The sequence below is a fragment of the Ostrinia nubilalis genome, chromosome 20 (genome assembly GCF_963855985.1).
Source record: "Ostrinia nubilalis chromosome 20, ilOstNubi1.1, whole genome shotgun sequence".
Lineage (NCBI taxonomy): Eukaryota > Metazoa > Arthropoda > Insecta > Lepidoptera > Crambidae > Ostrinia > Ostrinia nubilalis.
In genome coordinates, this window is record NC_087107.1 from 3,220,316 (window position 1) to 3,235,433 (window position 15,118).

At 35.5% G+C, this 15,118-nt stretch overlaps 1 protein-coding gene across 2 annotated transcripts in view; it reads left to right on the forward strand.

The window, feature by feature from the left end:
- Nucleotides 1-10,090: 10,090 nt before the first annotated feature.
- The window catches only part of LOC135081463 (homeobox protein DTH-1-like), a 93,992-nt gene continuing 88,964 nt past the window's right edge, over nucleotides 10,091-15,118 (forward strand). The window contains exon 1 of one of the 2 annotated variants that reach the window (XM_063976163.1): nucleotides 10,091-10,160. The gene's annotated coding sequence lies outside the window, so the exon portion shown is untranslated. Of the gene's footprint in view, nucleotides 10,161-11,125; nucleotides 11,405-15,118 lie in introns of those variants that run through there. The other variant, XM_063976162.1, reaches the window with a different exon arrangement.

The following is a 15,118-nucleotide window of genomic DNA, read 5'->3' on the forward strand; positions in this document are numbered from 1 at the left end:
CAGCTGATGACTGTACTTTGACACTGAAACCAGATTTTGAAGTGTTTTTAAATCGATCAGATTATTACTTGATAATTAGTAAAAATATGAATATTGACTTTTTGTTGGTCAATAAAATGAAGTAAATGAAAGGTGCTGTCGAGTAAAGTTTGGTTTGTAAATTTTGCGTGATATTTTTAGATGACTTTCAGTAAGTACGAAATCGGATTTGTTGAATGCAGTTTGTGATCTTCAATTATATCTCTTTAAATGGGTCAAAATAGCGATGTACTGATAAAATAATGATGTTTCTTTCATCAGTATATCGTTGTGGCAACCAGCTAAAATACAGTATTTTTAGGTACAATCGATTGCTGCATAAACTTTTGATCTGCCACCTTGAGGTAAGCTTTCGTAGAACGGAAGCTTAGTCCATTGTGGCTAAGTAATTCCAATTTTATTTTCATTTTGCAAAAAAATTGCTGACATAATCCTACTAATATTATAAATGCGAAAGTTTGGATGTCTGGATGTTTGTTACTCTTTCACGCAAAAACTACTGAACGGATTTTAATGCAACTTTACAGTATTATATTATTGTTTATAAACCAGAATATTAATTTATGACGATCTGTGACAAACTAAATTTTACACGGGTGAAGCCGCGGCCAAAAGCTAGTATCTAAAAATTTCAGCATCGATCTTAACAATAAATACCTAATATCTGCAAACTGCTTGAGGTAAATTACACATTATTAAAAGATTGTTTTTCAGGTGCTTACTCAATTATTTAATAATATTAAAGGATTAATGTCTTTCGATAAATGAGCAGCAGATTAGTTGTCAAATTGACGTCAATTAAGTTAATGTTAATGCACAAAAATAAATAATATTGTTCCATATTTATAACGCTTTCAACATTTTTGGATCGACCTTAAAGTATTGGACATTATTTGGTTGGACCAAGTTGCTGAGTTTAGCTAGCTATACAGGGTGGCAACGATAAGTGATCTCACTCGATTATATCTAAACTATACAAGATATCAAAAAACTAGTTACTGATCCTGAAAGTGCTTCATTTGCTCTATCAAACGGTATCATACAATAGGGTACTGGATAAATTGGATCTATCCGAGAATTCAATGTTTCCAGCTGACTAACTGTCATTTATTTTCTCCTAGATATTTGGTAATTCGTTGTATCTGAAGAAGAAAAAAAGAGAAAGTCCCCCCGATTTATTTTGCTTTGTTATCAAACGTTGCTGTTGTCATCTTTTTTTTTTCAGTGTGTGCATGCGCGCCGCATACATATTGGCGCGCTCACATACAAACCGCGCTCGGTGCGTTTCTATGAAGATAACCTACTCATTTGTATTTACTCTGCTTCAGGCGACAAAACTCAAGAGACGCCTAGAGCGGCAGTCTTAAAACTTGCCTGGCTGATTGATACGGGCCTAAACGAATCGGAATGGCATGAAGCAATAACAATAAAATGTTTATGTCACCCATAATTACATTGGTAGGGCTAATGTCTTTGTTATAAAGCTGTTAAGAAAGTGCCGGGGTTCCGTAGGGGATTGATTGACGAACTCGCTCCATTACTTTGATGGTTTGTTTTATGAGCGCGGTTTGTGGTAAATGGTGGTCATTATTAACATTTTTAAAATGTTAGGAACAAAGTTATCTATAAATTAATAAAAGTAATAGGTAAAAGTTCGTTCGTTTCAGCCGAAAGACGTCCACTGCTGGACAAAGGCCTCCCCCAAGGATTTCCACAAAGACCGGTCCTGCGCCGGTCGCATCCAGGCGCCTCCCGCGACCTTCACCAGATCGTCGGTCCACCTAGTGGGAGGCCTGCCCACGCTACGTCTTCCGTAAGTAAAAGTACTTATTTTAAATGTTTGTTACATTCCCTTTTACGGAAAAACTTCTGGCCTTGTTGGTGACACAGGACATTTCCATGGTTGAATGATAGAGCGCTGTGATTTCTCGACTTAGAAGTTCTGATTCGATGGTCAGTCCTATTGACTCGTGTTACATCGTGGTACCTTAGCATCTAGGGGTACTACGATCGATCTTGATCTTACTCGATCTAGATCTTACAAACAAATAACACGACGAAAGAGAGTATGAACACAACTGAATCGTTATACTCGTAGCAGCTCACACCATGTGACCCAGGGTTGTGACAGTTATTACATCCCACACGATTGAAGAAATTACCATAAAGCTCATAGCAGACTTATCAACATCGTATCGCGAGGCGTTTACGTTACGGTGCGGATAAGTGTGCGTTACAGTATGGAGTTTCATACAAAGAATACTGACCGCCTCGAGTTGATACGGTTACGATTCCTTTCCGGGTTGATAAATGTGCGACGTCCTTTAAATTTTAAATGCAAGAAAAACAATCGTACGGATCCCCATCGGTATTAAGCTGGGGTCCTACTAATTTTTATAGCGCCATTCGCTACCTGGCCTCTCGTAAATGGACGCTAACGACACAAAAAGTAGAGAACTTAACAATTTTTATACTTATACTTGAGTATAAACCTTATTCCGATCGGGATAAGATTGTGTAGTATAAAATGACTAATGAGAAGCCTGATGGATTATTGGTTATGGCGGTGTTGCTAGCTTAAGACTAGTCCCGATTTTAGGGGTAATTTCCACTGTTTTGATGATCAAAATGAAATATGTTTTCACTTACCTACAGCCCTATTTTATAGTGTTTTCAGTTATGTTTGATGAATTAGTAATTAAATGTGTATTACTTTATGAATGGCATGGAATCAGTGACTAACTCAGGAATTTACTTCTTCATTCTGACTTGTAAATAGTAAGTAAGTAAGTAAGCATTTATTTGAATATTATATTTACTATGAATTTATTTGTCATAGATATTACTACGGAAGTAATAATGAGTTATTATTCCAAATCTAACTATATATCGTGTGTATGTAGATTTTAGATGGCTTTAATAGATTAGCCAGTTCCTAAGTATCATTTTTAGTAGAACTCTATTTTTCCATTACTTATCATAATGTGTTTTATCGCCTAATCTAACATCACTTTTAAATTACTTATCTATCGATAGAAATATGGGAATCACTTTTACAAGTTTTGGTTTGTTGTGGAATTCTTGTAGGCATCTAGAATGTTGTTGCCTGAAGTAGGATCAAGAAAAGGCGAATACGAAGCGCCGTTAGATAAAAAATACTAAGTATTAAAATCAAATCATAATCAATTAAATTACTTGTACCTAACAAGTAATTTAATTGATTAACAATGTGACGTTTTTTTACCTACAATGGAGAATCTGGGTCACTCTTAACTGATAAAAAGTTATGATCATGTAGGTATTTTTTGGAAAGAAATAAAATTGGAAAAGTTGGGATTTCGTATAGCAACACCAAACTATTCAACTTTATTGGCAGCCGAAATGTCACAAAAACTAGAGTGGCGTGTGATAAAGTCATCAGGGACATGGCTTTTACGTGTTTTTTTACTCGGGGCGATTGAGGTATTTTTAATCGTCCCTCTTAATTGTTCGAAAAGGGATTTTAATGGCCGTATTTGGAGTTATTTAAGGATGCGGTCTGTAGGTATGTTACATTTTTCAATTTAATCGTTTGACTTAAATGGTTGGAATGTTAAATACCTATATTGCTAGAGAAAATGTGGAATAAAAATTTTGACCAGAGAGTAGTCGATCAGTTAATAGCGTGCACTTTTAACTTCATTTAGGCGAGGCCGCAAGTCTTATACAGGATCTAAAGTTGGCCGCCAGTGAAGGTCCCAAAAGATAGCCGTCTTATGTCCGTTTTCACCATCAATCCCTAATTTTTAAGTGACCTCTATGGTAACAAATAACAGAAATTTTGATGTCATATGTGTCACTTAAAAATTAGGGATTCATGGTGAAAACGGGCATTATTAGAACACTAGTTTTGTATATTGTACTAAAACCACTTTCTTTTACAGAGGTACTAGGCTAGGCAGATAAATAATAAAGAATAGAATTCGTAAAAGCTTGTTTAGTAGCCTCTATTTGGAGAAGTCGATTGTCATGTTTTAATGAGGGTTTTCGCGAATGAAAAATCCGCCAGATGGCAATACGTAGACGCGAGGTCCAATTGCTGCATGATTGGTTATTTTTGACATGACATTGACAGATATGTCAAAATCCACCAATCACGCAGCAGTCAGACCCCACATCCACGTCCCGCCATCTAGCGGATCTTTCATTCGCGAAAACCCTCATTAAACCAGCTTTCCATCATTTAATTGTTTCCTACATAGATATTAACTTAGACTGTCAGATTACAACTTCAATGTCTAGCTTTATTGTCACTCCGGTATATGTTAAATTTTATGTTTCCTTTTTGGTTTGTCTCTGCAGATCGGTATTGATATTATCAGATTGTATGTTTGTGCATGTAATAATTTATTTATACTGCATATGATTGTAACAAGCAATGATATTGACCCTTCCACGACATTTTACTTCGCATACAGGGCGTAAAATCGAATTACTGGGGTCGTGTTATTAGGTTTTTAAAATGTCAACGATTAGGTAAAAACAGCGCTGATTGTAAACACGAATTAAAATCTGCATTTAAATTCGTGTTTCTTTTTGTTATTTCATAAATTTCTCCAAAAAATGCCTTTATAATAGGTAGTTTTTATTACCTTGTTTATTTTTTATTGCATTACATTTGTAAAACCAAAAATTGCATGTCTCTATCCCTTTCAGTTTTTCTCAAATTGATTTGTTTTTATTATTTGTTGTCATTTTCTGGGTATTTTATGTATTTTATCAGGAATACCTCTTAGTTTAAAAGTTATTACGTTTTCTTTACAATAAGTAATTAAAAGAAAAAAAATGTATAATCTCAGACATTTTTTGACCTTTTTTTCGTCGATAAAAATAGGTCTAGTTTTACCTATTTTCATTTGTGCACTTTATCAAGACTCACACTGTATATCCTTTCCACTGCATTGCTAATAGATTTCACCCTGTATCGTATCCTGTCAGTCCTCGCTCCCGGACCAGTTGATATTGTTCTGCCGATTGTCTTTATGACTAAATTGCCTCTAAGTCCTTGCGAGTGCGTTGTCACAACAGAATGTGCATCCAGTTGTAGGTGCAGTTTAGTCGCATAATGGCTGTTAAGTAGTCGCAATAAATGCTTGGACCTTGGATGCATTTGTTACTGTGTTCAGTTCAAAAGAGATTATTTTAGACTAATGTTTTAATTATACATATCTGTTACAGTAAAAAAAATTAAATCAACTAAACGACTTATTGAGTGACTTTTTGCACTCAAAAGTGATATTATCTAACTTACTCAAAACCACTTTTGACTAGAAAAATCAGTCAAAAGTGATATTGACCAAGGGCATCAGTCAAAACCACTTTTGACTGATTTTTGCAGTCAAAAGTGGTTTTGACCGATTATAACTAGTACTGCTGGATAGCAGTAGTAGACGTGCACTTTAGTCGTAAGTATAATGGTTCTTAAAGAGTCACAATAATGCTTGAAACTTGGATGCGGTTGTTTCAGGCTCTGGGTTCAATCAAAAGAGATGTTTTAGAAGAACGTTTTAGTTGCTTCCACTAGCAGTTGTTGCACTTTAGTCGTATAATGGTTGTAAAAGAGTCGCAATAATGCTTGGACTTTGGATGCATTTGTTGCAGGTCTACGCGTTCAATTCAAAAGAGATAATTTCAGTCAAACGTTTTAATTGTGTGCTCTACTTTTTCCTTTACTCAGCTACAATGTTTTAGTTCATCTTAAATTCAAAAATTATTATTTAGACTAGTTTTTTATAATGCTTTAAGGTATTTAAGCAACACAATTTTGAACTCTAGAATTGCTTCCGGAAAATAATGGCCTCTACGCTTAACACTTTTCCTTTCAATAAAACAATGAAAACATTGTATAATAGAGCTAGATGTACATAATGTATAGGAAATTCATTTTCATGAAAGTTTAGCAACGTAAAAATAAGTTTATAAGTAGTTATATCAGTAGTGTTATAGTAAACCTTAGGGTGGTGCGAGCCTTAGTGTTGACAAAGGGACTCTTTAGTAACTAAGCATTTATACTATACTTATTACACCAATTACCTAAACCCACCAAAGTAAACCCACAGAAATAAATAACTATTGCTGCATTAAGCACGTTACTTAGCCGAAATACTATTAGCGTAGTTTATCACCTTTTTATGGGCTATTAAGTAACTGCCGGAGCCACACCGTGACGGATGTTAAGTTGGATAACTTATAGTTTTATTGTGGTTTTATGATTCAGTGAGCTTCGAGTTTTAATTGTAGGTTTGTGAAGCTGGATCTGTTGAACGTGTTTTAAAATAATATACATACATAGTTACAAATTCAAGTTTTTTCCACCACTTCACACATACTTACACAAAAAGTAAACTCTAAGGCTGAGTTGCACCACCTAACTTTAACGGTAACTGTGACGATAACCGGTGCTTTTTGTAACTAGTTGTGATAAAGGTCATTTTGCAACAAAAAATGCGTAGTCCGTGTGCTGTGGTCTATCATACTTGTATGTAAGTAATTATTAGGTACTTCAATTTGTTCTAAAAATTGATCAAATTGAATTCAACGTAGCTGCACGAAATGTATTTTCAGAGTCCTAAAATAAAATGGTAGAGTTCCCACTAACTTATTTAAACTGCTATTGCGCTAGCCTAGTCCAATTGTAATTAAAAAGTGCCTATTTTAATATTTTAACGTCATTTTTTAACCCAGTACAAAAATACCAACGTATGTTTTTGTTCTATCAAACAGAATTTGATTAATTTGCGCCCGCTTAAAAAAGAACAGATTGTATTTTCGTTTTACAATTTTGAACCTAACCCACTTTATTTCTAAAGCCCTTTTCATTTGCAATATTATCTTAATTAAAGTAAGCCGTAAACTCGTAGCTCGTAGCAGAATGTACTACGCCGTAGACGGTTAATTGTTCTTACATTACTGAGTTTCATTGACACAGTTAATAATGCTATGTCATAATCTGTTTGATATCCTGGGGGCGTATTGTGAGTTTATGTCAAACTCATTCAATATCGACTGCGTAAAAAAGGGACTTTAAGCCGAGGCGCCGACCACCGATTTTTATTCGGCCGATAGTTGGACCCGATTCTAATTTGTATGAAGAATCATTCGGCTGTTTTTCGTTCGAAGTGGCATACGGACTACAGTAAATCAAGGTAGACACTGTGACATCTTGTTTGACCTAGTTCGAGGTAGGAGTTATAACCATAGCAATACCAAAAATCAGACTCATCATCATAATCATCATTTCAGCCATAGGACCACTGCTGAACATAGACCTCCCCCAATATTTTCCATGTTGATCGATTGGTAGCGGCCTGCGTCCAGCGCTTCCCTGCTACCTTTATGATGTCGTCGGTCCACCTTGACTAAAGATTTAGTCTTTCTGACTGTCTGATTTTCAACAATCAATCACTGCGTATTTCAGTGGTGTAATTATTCAGGTAAGTAGGTAAATTAAACAACCTACCTATTTTCTCCGCATGCCCTTATCTTCTATCTTCTAAATATAATATATAACTCAAAAGTGACTGACTGACTGACTGACTAGTGATCAATCAACGCACAGCTCAAACCACTGGACGGATTGGGCTGAAATTTAGCATGCATGTAGATGTTATGACGTAGGCATCCGCTAAGAAAGGATTTTGCGAAACTCCACCCCTAAGGTGGTAAAACGGGATCCACGCGTACGAAGTCGCGGGCGGCCGCTAGTTTGTAATAAAAACCATCATTAGACTCTATAAATAGAAGCTCATTAGTAAAAAAGCTCTTGATTGACATTCCAATAATCTCACCCAGGTCAGGTCACAGGTTAAAAATAAGACTAATTAAAGCTCGCTCACTACAACAGTGTGCGACACACAACGGAGGCCTAATTACTTGTATCGTTTAATACGAGCTCGTTTATATTTCAAATGGATACGTTGTAATAACAATGCGATGTGATGGCACGCACACAGCGGTAGGGATTCACGTTCGGATGATTAGGGTGCGATATTTTTGTTATTTTGATTAATTTTACAATTTTTCGAAACTTTACAGCAGGGATGTTATGGATATCCGTAACCGTAACCGAAAGTATCGGATATCCGAAATAAAAAAATATCCGTAACCGTATCCATAACCAAAACTTCATATCCATAACATGCTTTACAGGTTGTGTCAAATGCAACATGATTATCGTATACGGGCCTCTCTTTCCCACTGCTGCAACTCTACTCTAACTAACTAACTAACTCTAGCTCCAACACTTGACCGGATCGGAGTTCGTTCGTTTCAGCCAAATGACGTCCACTGCTGGACAAAGGCCTTCCCCAAGGATTTCCACAACGACCGGTCTGCACTGCCCGCGTCCAGCCATTTCCCGCGACCTTCACCAGATCATCGGTCCACCAAGTGGAAGGCCTGCCCATACTTCTTCTTTTCTTTCTTTTGGGCTGTGGTCGCTGTAAGTATTTTAACAAGTAAATATGAAAACTCGTGCTGCTTGTACGAGAATTGAAGCTGACTGAAATACTAGTAGTCCTTAAATTACCCAGTTTTCAGGCTTTCAGTAGCACTTTTTTTATAGTGTCGTGAGCTTTATGAACTTTCGTTTGCTGAAAATCACTTCTTTTGGCGCACCGTAATTAGCCAAACGTCCCTTACTGTGTGTGCACAGCGCGCGCGTGTGCGCTGTATTGCTCTGTGATAGAGCGATGACGTGATTTCCTGCGCTGAGTTATTGCCACTATTGGTGTATGGTGTATCTAGGGTTATTAGACAGTTATGAAATATTTATGTCTTCTTAGAATATTGAAAAAAAAAATCTTGAAAGGACATAATAGACCTTTTTTATGTGGTGTCAGCTTTAACTTTCATGTGCTCAAGCTAAACGTCACAATTCAGAAACAGAGAGTATGTCATTAATTAAATTGTATCGTTTTAGCGCACCGTAATCAGTCGAACTTCCATTACTGTGTGTGCACAGCGCGCGCGTGTGCGCTGTGTTGCTCTGTAATAGAGCGATGACGTGATTTCCTGCGCTGAGTTATTGCTACTGTACCGACGCTAAACGCTTTGCACGGGGTGACTTTGTCCGGGGGGTGTTTTTTGCTTGCAATGAAGAAGCTCTTAGATTGATGGAAAGTGATCATTAGTGCAAAGTTTTGAGTTTAGCAGTGGCAGGAGAAGCTATAGGCGTGATGGAAAGTGATGATCTAGGTTTAAGTTGAGCAGTGGTTAAAGTTAAAAAGTCATAAATATGATAAATGTTATAAATAGGATAGATAGAGCGTCATGCACAAATGACACAAAACCAGCATACGATAAATCGGATGTCGTCGACGTGACATCGTGTCGAAAATTTCGTAGAAAAACGGTTTGTAAGAAGTTTAAGATCCGTAATAGTACCTACACATGTTAGTAGGGTTAAGATGGGTTAGTGTTTACTTTTTAAGTCCTCGGTGAAAAATGAGGAGAGGTTATAATAATTGATGTCTGTGTAACTATGAATATGATTGAGGCAACATAACTTCCAAAAATTAAGCATGTAAAAAGCTTAATGAAAAAATAACACATTCGTGATTAATTTTCCTATCAAGTAAATAATACCTAACAAAATCGGTCTATTTATTTGGAGCTTCTAAAACATAGATAATACTAAAGATAAGTTATACTTAAAACATCCTTCGGGTCCTTTATCACGTTAAAAAAGGGCACTCGTAACATTAGGTACCTTAGTCACAGATTAATGATCGATTCACATGACGTTGCATGTTTTGACTATCATAAAAATTCTCAGAATTAGCGAGTATAAGCTGATGTGCTAAAAAGTAATTGAACAATTTATCGTTTTCTAATTGATAAGACACTGCCATAAAAATTATCAGCTTTGAATTTGTATTGATATGCGTTATGTATGCGATTTACACCAAATAGGACAAATAGGTATATGGTGGGCACCGTTATCGTATAATCACGTGTAAATTATAAAGAATAAATTATTAAATGACTTTTTTATCGCGGATTGTCCGAGATAATGGTATTCAATCGGTGATATTGTTGTAAATTGGCGATGTATTTTGGACGTATTGCTTCTTGTAACTGAGGTAAGAAATATAAATAATTAAATTACCTAAAACTATGATGGAGGTTTTGTAATACAAATTAATACAAAATTTAGAGTTAATTAAGTTTAATATAAAGCTTCAATAATGTCCTAAAAAGAATAACGACGATTTGAATCAATCAAGCCAATCTTTTATTATTTTCTACTTTGAATTTAGCTGTATTGAATATTGCTTCGCACGGTTGCAATGGAATTTCCCGGCTTTTCTCTTCTATATTAAGCACGTTTTATACCTATATACCTTCCTCTTGAGTCAAAATCCGTTGTGTAGTTCTAAAGATCTAAGCATACATGGGAACAGACAGCGGAAAGAGACTTTATTTTATACTATGTCATAAGTATTATCACAATAGCTAAATTTTTTATTAAAAATAAATTAGTATTTCTGTAATGTGACAACTACCGCGCCCTTGATGTGTCATGTTATGTTTTTATCTTTTTCGACCACTTGGAACTGTTAAACTTTATGGTTTAATTGATTACTTCTGGGTTCGTCCCCGATAAGATAAAGCACTTTTGGTTTGTCGATTACAATGTTTAGTTAACTTATTTCATCATACTTAATTGGTTCATATTATCAGGTTAGCGAATTACATTCTTGTAGTGTGAAGGAAAGACTTTACAAAGTCTCCTTACGTTGATAATAATTGTATACGTTCATTACTTTTATAGCACAAGAACTGAAGTTTAAGTACATTTATTAGAACAATAACGAGCTGAATTTTAGAGAACATTGCTATAGAAGATACGAAAAACAAAGAGAGAACTGAAATAAATGTTTTAGATCAGCATGCTTAAGCATCTAGCATCGTTGTAAAATAATTTATAAGAAAATCACTCATCCCGCCGCGACAAAGTCACGCCGTCCGTCCCAGCGAGGGGGTGGAGAAGGCAACAACTCATAAAATTAAGCGATTTGGATGTGAGTTAGTCTAACTGTGAGGATCGCCGCGTTAACAGCCCGCTAGCCGTCTTCCTCGCACACTAATGCTGTCGCGTACTCGCACCCACACTCGCTAGGCCGCCCGACACAACGTCACATCGTTTGCCTCCATTATTCGCGCCACAATACGTTGACACTTCTACGGAGTGGCTTTAATTGACTCGATTGTTCTAAATTCAAATTTTCAAATCCGACTTCGATATTCAAACTGTGTTTTTTTTTCGGTTGAGTGGTTCAGTGATGTTTATGGAATCTGACCAACGGATATTGGACTAGTTTTGGTGAGTTTTAATGGTAATTAATTTGGATGTTGTTAATTAGTGAATTAAGATGGGCGGTTTTATGTGATTACATAAAGAACGCATTCGTGGGTAACGTTGATTTGATTATTATCTATCAGCGTCGGGAGCTTTTGATTGATTGTGTAATTCGGATTGGAAATGAGAGCGCGAACTTTTGCTAAAAAGTTTTTCAGTTTTAAAAACTAGACGATTTGATGGAATCAAAATAATGCTTTGGTTTTAATCCATAAAAACAGTGATTTGTAGTTTTTTTTAAAACATGAATTCGTATATCAAAATATTTTGGTAGAGCTTTTTACCGACACGGAAAATTTTGTGTTTTATGTAGGCAGTAATCTCTGGAACCACTTAAGTTATTTTAAAAAGATTTACACCATTCGAAAGATGCGTTATTCCAGATGGATAAAGGATAATACCTAATAGGAAAGATGATCGTAGGCGGGACTTAGTTTCTACTAAGTATTGTGATTATTTTGTTTGTTTTGAGGAAATTGCAGTTCATCGGGAGTGTTTTACTATTGTTTTCTTTTGTTTTTCAGTCTTTCGTGAAGTTATTTATAAAGTTTACGTGATAGTTTGAAGCATTTCGATGATTAATTAACGATATCCTTTATCACATTTAATAGTGCGTAAGTTGGGGTGATAGAGATCTTAATAATGGCCATTTGTTATCAAATTGTTATCTAATCGCTATCAAAGTATAAGTTATTGGTGCGATGTTGAAAATAGATACATTATAAGTAATTGTTTGTAGGCAGGAAAATTCTGCGTCATAATATGACTTGACTGAAAAGTATAATTACAATTACTTACCTATTTATCTTAATGTTACGTATTAGATTTGATATTTCTGATATATTAATATTGTTTAAAGCATTGAATATTATGCGATTTCGGAGATCATTTCAAGCAGTCATTTATTCAAGTTAAAACCTAACTTTTGTTTCATTACATCAACAAGACATCTAAATTTGGCCATTCTGCGACAACTCTTAAGCTTTGATAAAATTAATTTCTTTTTGACTCTACAACACTGATAAGTTTTCAAGCTAGCAGTATACCTGCTGGTTCTTTTGACTAAATTAAACAAAAAACAGGTGTGTATCGACATTTAAAAATATTTCAATACTTATGTCTCTACATAGTAAGATCAGTTACCGAAACTTAAGGTTTGACTGCAGATTCTTTGATTTTTTTTATTTAATCTCAAATATTGATTCAAATAAAAATTATAATTATTTGAACATTCTGTGCTTTAGGGGGCGTCCATAAATTACGTGAGACTTTTAGGGGGGGGAGGGGGTCAACAAAAACCTCACTAAATCTCACGTGGGGGAGAGGGGGGGTCTCAGGAAATATCACGTAATTTTTTCCGCAAGAAATAGAGAAATAGAGTTTGCCAGAAAACTGGGTTTATCTTAAGTAAAAAAAATTGGCCAAGTGCGTGTCGTGCCACGCGCAGTGTAGGGTTCCGTAGTTGTCCGTCGTTAACAAAATATATTTCAGAAGCACGCAATTACTTCATCTAATGAATTTTTATTAGATATGAAATTTTAATAATTTTATACCTAATACATGAGTTAAATGACTATTACTCTTAAACTAACTGACCTATCCTAACCGTTATAGTTTTCTTGAAAGTTCATAAAAAGCAGTATTATTATGAATTTTTCCAGATTTTTCAAGCCAACAGTTTAGTTTTTAGAGGTGGACGCCCTGCTCGAACAAAAATTGGCACTTTAAACTTTAATAGTTTGCAAACGGATCCCTAAGTCGAAAAATAGTCTTTGAAACCCCCAAGTCATCCAACGATATCCTACACGATGGTGTAGAAGATTCTACCGTTTTGTCGGCATGATTAATACACAAAATTACAGCTCTCTAGTGCCAATAGTTTCCAAGCAAAACCTCGGACAGACAGACATTTCGAAACTATAAGGGTTCCTTGTCAGGACTACGGGACCCTAAAAAATTATATTTTCTATGATGATATTGACATTTTATTCTATACCGTCTAACTAAACAAATAAAATTAAAAATGCTTCCGTCTGCATGTGTGAATACTAAAATGCAGAATAAATGAATAAAATTTATCAAATTCGATTTTGCTAGGTTATGTAGAAAGGAACAATAATTAGATTAGGTACTTCTGTAAAAAAACAATGAGACCCTGGTACTAACCGCTGTCACTACACGTGTTTTTGTGGATCTATTCGTAATCAGTGGGCTTAGTGCGACTTTATATCGATCGTCATCCGCTAGCGACTGCGTAAAAAATGACATGCATGTATTAAATGTATGATGATTGTACAGCATCCCTAGCAGATACTTTCAAGAACTAAAATCTTAAACTTTATAGATCTTTTTGATACACTCGTTAGCGACAACGGTAAATGCAAACTCGCACTAAGCACACAAAAAAAAAACTTTCTCAGTTAAATTACTCCAAAACTAATAAATTTCGGATTTTTTTTAAATATCACGTGAGATTAGGGGGTGGGGGAGGGGGTCAGGCAAAATCTCACCAAATCTCACCAAGGGGGGCGGGGGGGTTGAAAAATAGCAAAAATTGTCTCACGTAATTTATGGACGCCCCCTTAACACAAACTTACGAATAAGAAGAGAGAAAGAAAATCAGGAAAACAATTGCAAAACGTCCCCCAAACAATAAGCCAGTTGTTTTTATTATTATTTATCAAGATTATTGATAAATAAACAACAAGAACGTGCTTAATCGAGCAGCTTTTTATCGGAACTATCAATTATCGCCCATTATCCAATTACGGGTTACACAACGTGTAAAGAAATGCACGCAGAGGGTTAAATTCAACCCTAATAGTGAAAGGGTTGGATAGGGTTGAGACTTCAAATATGACAACAGAGAAGTAGGGTTGCCAGTAGAAAATAATAGGAGGTAAACTTTTTTGTATAAAATAAGCTTTTAAAGTGAACTTTATCATGCAAAATGAAAATCCAAGATTATACATACTTGAATGAGAAATTCAATTGAAGATTAATGTGATGATTTTCCGGAAAAATCAAAGAACCCGCGGGAAAATTTTCCCTAGGTATATTATGATTATGTAGTAAGAAGACCTCACGACCTTCTGTAACATTGGATACGCGATAATTGATATTGGTTAGTTAACGTTTAGTAATTAATAGTCCATACACGCGTGGGTGGATGTGCTCAGTGATTTGATTAAACTTAAGCTTATTATACCTAGTTCATAGCTTCAATGGATTTCATGGTCTACTGGTTAGAGAATAGGGTCTTAGTTCTATTAGCTAGTTTACAAAAGATTAGATAGGTATAATTAATTACAGGGTAGTTTTGAAGCCTAGGTCCTTAAATAAATATTCCTTGCTTTAGAGGGGTAATTTTACTGAAATTTACAATATTATACCAGCATTGTAAGTCTATATATAAAAGTGAAAGGTCACTGACTGACTCACTCATCACGAAATCTCTGAAGCTACAAGTGCTAGGAGTTTCAAATTTTGCATGGGGTTTCCTTTTAGAACGTAGATGCTCACTAATAAGACGGGATTTTACGAAACTCCACCCCTAACGGTCGTCGGTCGGGTACGTCGCGGGCGGCCACTAGTTATCAATAAAAATCGGTCCCGTATTTTTGCGGTAGTAACAAACTATCCAGCCTCAAATATTTTTTATCTACAACGAGGAACCTC